Genomic DNA, 7,500 nt, shown 5'->3' with positions numbered 1-7,500 from the left:
TGTTGCATATCTAGCTGTCTTCTACCGCTATTTTCATGCTAACTGCTCTTCTGATCTTGCTAACTGCATGCCTCCCCTCCTTCCGTGGCCTCGCTGCACAAGACTTTCTTCTTTCTCTCACCTCTATTCTGTCCACTTCTCTAACGCAAGAGTTAACTAGTATTCTCAATCATTCATCCCTTTCTCTGGTAAACTCTGGAACTCCCTGCCTGCTTCCGTATTTCCACCTTCCTATGACTTGAATTCCTTCAAGAGGGAGGTTTCAAGACACTTATTCATCATTTTTTGACCACTGCTTTGACCCCTGTATGGGACTGGCATTTCAGTGGGCATTTTTTTTATTACATTTTTGTTGCCCTTGGCCAGTGTCCTTCCTACATAAAAAAAAAAAAAAAAATAGTAGTAGTAGTAGCAGTAGTAGTAGTAGTAGTAGTAGTAGTAGTAATGCTATTTTTCATATATTTAGTAATTTTTTTTTTTCATATTATTATTTATATTTATATTTTTTGTTTTGTTTTGACATTCATACGAATGCTATAAAGGTGAAGCATAGAAATTTATTTGATTGATTAATTAATTTATATATCTATTTATTTTGATTTTTTAAATTAATTAATTTATTTATTTTTATTATTATTATTTTTTTTTTTTATGTCTCTATGATAAGCAAAGCATTATAGAATTTATGAAAGCACATATCCTCTAGAGTCTTGCCCTACAAAAGATTCTGTAAAGTAAAAAATAAAGGGAATAAGTGTCAGTGACGTTTGATGAATAGAGGAAGGCGTGGCAGAAATTACCATAAAACGTATATAAATGAAAATTTATCTTCCTCGTATTTTCCAACTTGCGTTTGCTTCTTGAAAATTTAACTGGGTGGGTCATATAGCAGACATATTGTTCTTTCCTCCATTGTAGTTTGTTTCCAGCAAGCCCCCTAAATAAAGTTTCTGTTTTTTTTTTTTTTTTTTTTTTTTTAAAGAAATGAGGAATTACATTCTAACGCTGATCACTGAGCGGAGCGTAGACGAGCTGCTATCCTCAAGGACGTTACCTCTCTCTCTCTCTCTCTCTCTCTCTAAATAAGACTTTAAATAAAAAGAATATATATATATATATATATATATATATATATATATATATATATATATATATATATATATATATATATATATATATATATATATATATATATATATATATATATATATATATATTAAAAGACAATGAATATCCTCTGGGGAAGGGGTGACAATCCTTATTTAACCCTTAATTTCAGTTGAATTTTGACAAGTCTACGTTAAAATGTTTCCATTTTTCTGCAGTGATAAAGAAACGTAGAGGGGTAGCTAATATATTTAATTGTTAATTGTATCTTTTTTTCTTTCTTTTTTTCATTTATTCTTTTATTAATTTTTCTTTTCATTGCTTAATTATGCATTATGCCGACACTGCAGGTTACAATTGCAGATATTGCAAGTATTTTTGACACAATACAAGTACATCCAGCTAAACTATTGCTACAGTATAGAGAGAGTATTTCGATTACATACCTTATTCTTCATCTTCTTTTCTTCTTTTTTTTTTTTAATAAATATAATAATAAATAAATAAGTAAATAGGTATTGTCAAATGAAATCGTCGAGATTACGCAGGGGTTTCGGGCAATACTTGGATGGGTGACTACACAAGCCTCATCTGTCTGAAAAAAAATAAATAAATAAAAAAAATAAGAATAAGAATAGGGAGAATGAACGAAAATTTTAAGTAATAAAGATAACAGTAAGAATTATTATAACAAGAATAAGAAAAATTACAATAAAGGAATATAAAAAAAAAGAAAGAAAGCATCCCATGTCTTTCTTCCTAATTGTCATAGAAGGGTGAATTCTTTTGTATATTTTCCAACATTTCCAATACAACGATATGAATGGGGGAAGAAAGAATAAGAATAATAGAAAGAAGGCCTCCCAACACCTAGTTCTCCGGTCTTGGCCAATTAGCTAACGGCGGGATCAGCGCAGTTAAGCAGGGGGTCCGGGAAGAACTTGGATGGGTGACCACAAAAGCCTCATCTCTCTGAGAATAGAAAAAAATAGCAATAAGAATGAGGAGAATGAACGAAAAACGAAAATAATAAAATAACAATAACAACTATAATAAAAAAAAGAAGATTAAGAATAAAAAGAACAAAAATAAGGGAAAAAAGTAATAATATATCTCTCTTGCTAATTGTCGTAGAATTATGAATGAAGGGTTAATTTTAGTGCATATTTTCCAACATTTTCAGCACAACAATGCAACAACAATACAGGAAAGAATAAGAATAAGAGAAATAAGCCCTCCCAACACCTTGTTCTCCGCTCTTGACCAATCAGCTGACGGCGGGATCAGCAAGGTTAAGCAGGGGGTCCGGGCAGAACTTGGATGGGTGACCGCACAAGCCTCATCTCTCTAAAAGTAGGATAAATAAGAATAAGATAAGGAAGAATAATAAAAAAAAATGAAAATAATAAAGATAACAATATTAATTATGACAAGAATAAGAAAAAAATAGAATAAAAAGAATGAAAAAAATAAGAATATCACAACTTTCTTGCTAATTGTCTTAGAATTTTAAATGACATGTCAGTTCTGCTGTATATTTTCCAAGATTTGTTATGAATGAGGGAAGAAAGAATAAGAATAAGAATAAGAATAAGAACAAAATGAATTAGACTAACAATAATGATCACATCTTTCATGCGGTGACTGCGTGGGCGATGAGCCTCACTGGACGTTTCTGACCAATCACAAGGCAGGGTTGGAGTCGTCGGGCCCACCCGATTCATATATAAAGGGATTTTGTGGGAAGCGCGGGCAGACTCAGCTGAGTGTTCGTTGTGAGTTGTTGTTACCACAACTATGGCACGTACCAAGCAAACGGCTCGCAAGTCCACTGGTGGCAAGGCGCCCCGCAAGCAGCTTGCTACAAAGGCAGCTCGCAAGTCTGCTCCAGCCACTGGAGGTGTCAAGAAACCCCACCGTTACAGGCCTGGAACCGTTGCTCTCCGTGAGATCCGCCGTTATCAGAAGAGCACTGAGCTGCTTATCAGGAAACTGCCTTTCCAGCGCCTGGTGCGTGAAATTGCTCAGGATTTCAAGACTGACCTCCGCTTCCAGTCCTCTGCTGTCATGGCTCTCCAGGAAGCTTCCGAGGCTTACCTCGTGGGTCTGTTTGAGGATACCAACCTGTGCGCCATCCATGCCAAGCGCGTGACTATCATGCCAAAGGACATCCAACTGGCTCGTCGCATCCGTGGCGAGCGTGCCTAAGAAGTCATCCACGAATGATCTTCATAACAGCAATATCTAGGCCCTTTTTAGGGCCAAACATCTCTTTCATTAAAGAATTTTCATAGACAATCTGTTTGGTTTTGTGGAAGAAAATATTTATTTTCCATCTTTCAGTATCAGGTATCGACTTTCAACTCAATATCCTTCCCCCCTTTTTTTTTTTTTATATTATTATTATTATTCCCTCTTCCATGGCCATATCTCTTTCACTTGGGAGAATTTTTATCTTTCTTTATCTCTATTTTTTTTTTATCTTTTCTTTATCTCCACAGAATAATAATCACGATAATAATAAGCATAATAATAATAATAATAATAATAATAATAATAATAATAATAATAATAATAATAATGATACAATAATTATTATAATAATAATCATAATAAAAACAACAATATTAATATTATTAATAATGATAATAATAATAATAATAATAATAATAATAATAATAATAATAATAATAATAAAAATAATAATAATAATAATATTAATAATAATAACAATAATTATAATAATAATGCATTTGTCTATATCGTATCTTTTTTCCTTTTCAAGTGTGGCTCCAATGGAGCCGGGTATTATTTTATACTGGCAGCAGTATACTGGCCGCCTGTTTACTTGGAGGAGGTATACTTGGTAACAGCCTTGGTGCCTTCAGAAACAGCGTGTTTTGCCAGTTCACCAGGCAGAAGAAGACGGACAGCGGTCTGGATTTCCCGGCTGGTGATGGTGGAGCGCTTGTTATAGTGTGCCAGGCGGGATGCCTCGGCAGCGATGCGCTCGAAAATGTCATTCACGAACGAGTTCATGATTGACATGGCCTTGGAGGACACGCCAGTGTCTGGGTGGACTTGCTTGAGCACCTTGTAGATGTAGATGGAGTAGCTCTCCTTCCTCCTGCGCTTCTTCTTCTTGTCGCCCTTGGCAATGGCCTTCTGTGCCTTGCCAGCTTTCTTGGCAGCCTTTCCTGATGCTTTGGGAGGCATAGTGTCGCCGTACTGCTGTGAGAACGAGTGTGCGTTTTCTCAGTTGAAAAGTGGTATATATATTAGCGTGCCTACTCAGGATCAGGAGTCGCCACCTCAGCGAGCGTCCTGATTGGTCCAGACGCGCTCTGGGCCGATCTGATCTCGCGTATATATAGCCGTTTTTCCCAAAATTCACTACTTGCTCGCAGAGCTACCGACGAGGTTAGAGTACTCGCGCTCCTCATTTATCACCAACAACAACAACTACTACTACTACTACTACTACCACAACATCCATTATCATGTCTGGACGCGGCAAGGGAGGAAAGGTGAAGGGAAAGTCAAAGTCCCGTTCCAGTCGTGCTGGACTCCAGTTCCCGGTCGGCAGGATTCATCGCCTTCTAAGGAAAGGCAACTACGCCGAGCGCGTGGGTGCTGGTGCCCCCGTGTACCTTGCGGCAGTTATGGAGTACCTGGCTGCTGAAGTCCTTGAGCTTGCCGGCAATGCCGCCCGTGACAACAAGAAGACTCGCATCATCCCACGTCACCTGCAGCTGGCCATCCGCAACGACGAGGAACTTAACAAGCTCCTCTCCGGAGTCACCATTGCACAGGGTGGCGTGCTGCCCAACATTCAGGCCGTGCTCCTTCCCAAGAAGACTGAGAAGAAGTAAATAAAGGGCCTCCCTCCCCTTCAGCCAATATCACCATCAATCCGGCTCCTCTTCGGAGCCACACGTTCAAACATCTAGAGAGTTGTGTAGACTATACTGGTATATCAATAATAAGCAAGTAGTGTATTTATTTTCGAGTTAGTTATTTGTTATTATTATTATTATTATTTAGTCAGGCACGCAAGTGACCGAGAATAAATATGTATACTATATTTCTACTAATGTACCTGCTGTGTGTCACAGTGGAGAGTTGATTAGATGTGTTGCCTATTGTGATATGTTGAGCGTCTTTTTCATCTCAATGTATATTTTGTTTTATGAGAAACTGAGAACGATGAGGGGCGTGATCATTGAAATAAGTCAATGATAATAATAATAATAATAATAATAATAATAATAATAATAATAATAATAATAATGATAATAATAATAATAATAATAATAATAATAATAATGATAATAATAATAATACTTGGAGAAGACCTGATGAAGTGAGAAAGATGGTTATAATTAATAATGGTTTCTTTTCTTAGCTCAGATAGTGATAGTGAACATGGTTATGAGAAAGTAGTAGTAATAATAGTAGTCTATGGTCCTTCTTTCTTTTCATGTTTGTGGACCTTAAAAAGGTCCGGGAGATGATGTTATTCAATGATGATAATGCAAGCTGAATAGCTGGCACCATCTCAATAATGGAGCGATTTAACCACCAAATCCGTACAGGGTACGGCCCTGACGCTTGAGGGCGTAGACAACGTCCATGGCAGTAACGGTCTTACGCTTGGCGTGCTCGGTATAGGTGACAGCATCCCTGATAACGTTCTCAAGGAACACCTTGAGCACCCCACGAGTCTCCTCGTAGATGAGACCAGAGATGCGCTTGACGCCACCTCGGCGAGCTAGACGACGGATAGCAGGCTTGGTGATTCCCTGGATGTTATCACGCAGAACCTTACGGTGACGCTTGGCGCCTCCCTTTCCAAGACCCTTGCCTCCCTTGCCGCGGCCAGTCATGGTGATGAGAGCTGCTAGTACGACGTCCGAACGGTCTAACAGGAAGCTCACGAATGTGCCTCAAAATAACATAACATAACAAAGAGAGAAAAGATGGGGAGGGGGAAGTGGGGATAGTGGGAAGAATAGGGGGGTGATAAGAAGGGAATTGTAGTAGGAGAAATAGTCACTGGGGCTTAACCCAGGCGCAATTTCAATGAGGAAGGACATCTTTTTTTTTTTTTTTTTTTTTTTTTTTTTTTTTTTTTTTTTTTTTTTTTTACGTGTTATATTCATGCTAAGATGGCAAGGGGGACAAGGTCTTTATCGGGGAAAGCAGGAGAGTCCGCCACCAACCGAGCAGGCCAAGCCCAACACAGCCACAGCCACGAACGCCGCCCACGCACCCAAAACCCCGGGCCAAACCACGCACAAGTTAGGGGCCAGACTATCCAGAGCCTGCACCATCAGGATGTGAAAGAGGAGTGAAGGACAGTCAGAGTAGAAAGGGTTTTTTTTTTTTTTGCTTTTTATTGGTTCAAAGAAGGACAGAGGAAGAAGTACATCCGTATAGCGGAGGGACCTACAGTTTTACGTGGGTTCCGAACCACGGATAGTAGTAGAGTGATTTGGTGATGGCAGGGATATTTAATGTATGATGTAATGTGGTGGGTGAAAAAGCGGTGTCGGTCCTTTCTGCTCTTGTCCTGTGACTCTTCCTGCAAAAAGGCCAACCTGCTAAAGAAAAGAGAAGTATAAAAAATGTTGTGGTGTTATGTGCATGGGGAGGGTGAGGATGGTTTGTGATAATGATTGACATGATGGTAGGATGTGCAATGACAGAGGCTCGAAAAGGCTCCCTCACCGCAACGAGGGGTCAAATCTAATACCATCTGCTTGCACGCGGTAAGTCGCTGGTGGCGGGGGGTGAATGGGGATTCCTGCATGGATGCTTCCAGGGCCCCGCCCCACCATCTCTTGACTACCTTCCTGCCCAGCCCTTGCCGCACCCAACTACCTCTGTGTGGGGGGTGAAGTGGCTTCCACTGAATGGTGTGGTTACCGTCCCCATCATCAGTACTGGCCGCTCCTTAACTACCTCGGGGGGTACCGCTACCGGAACGTCATGCCGACGTCCGGGGGCCCCATTGCCGTGACGTCAGTGGGAGGAGTGCGGTTCGTGCTATCCCCGTCTCTCTGGAAGTGGTCCGGTGCCCCCTTGAAACCTAGGCTGCGAGGCAAGAAAATAATGTATAAAAAACAAAAATATGAATACAAAGCCATAAGACAAAAAATATGAAAAAACCACTAGGTGTTGCCACACGACCCCACTCCCTCGGTCAGAGGCATGGTATGTTAATGGCGGTGATTTTTTGTCGCGTCCCTTTCCCAAGAGCGGTCCGGTGCCACCTTAAAACCTAGGCTGCGAGACAGAAAAATAATGCACAAAAACAAAAATATGAATACAAAACCATAAGACAAAAAATATGAAAAAACCACTAGGTGTTGGCACGCGGGACCGCCCACG

This window comes from Scylla paramamosain, chromosome 17, assembly GCF_035594125.1.
Source record: "Scylla paramamosain isolate STU-SP2022 chromosome 17, ASM3559412v1, whole genome shotgun sequence".
In the NCBI taxonomy this organism is placed as follows: Eukaryota; Metazoa; Arthropoda; class Malacostraca; order Decapoda; family Portunidae; genus Scylla; species Scylla paramamosain.
This window is presented reverse-complemented; position numbering follows the sequence as displayed.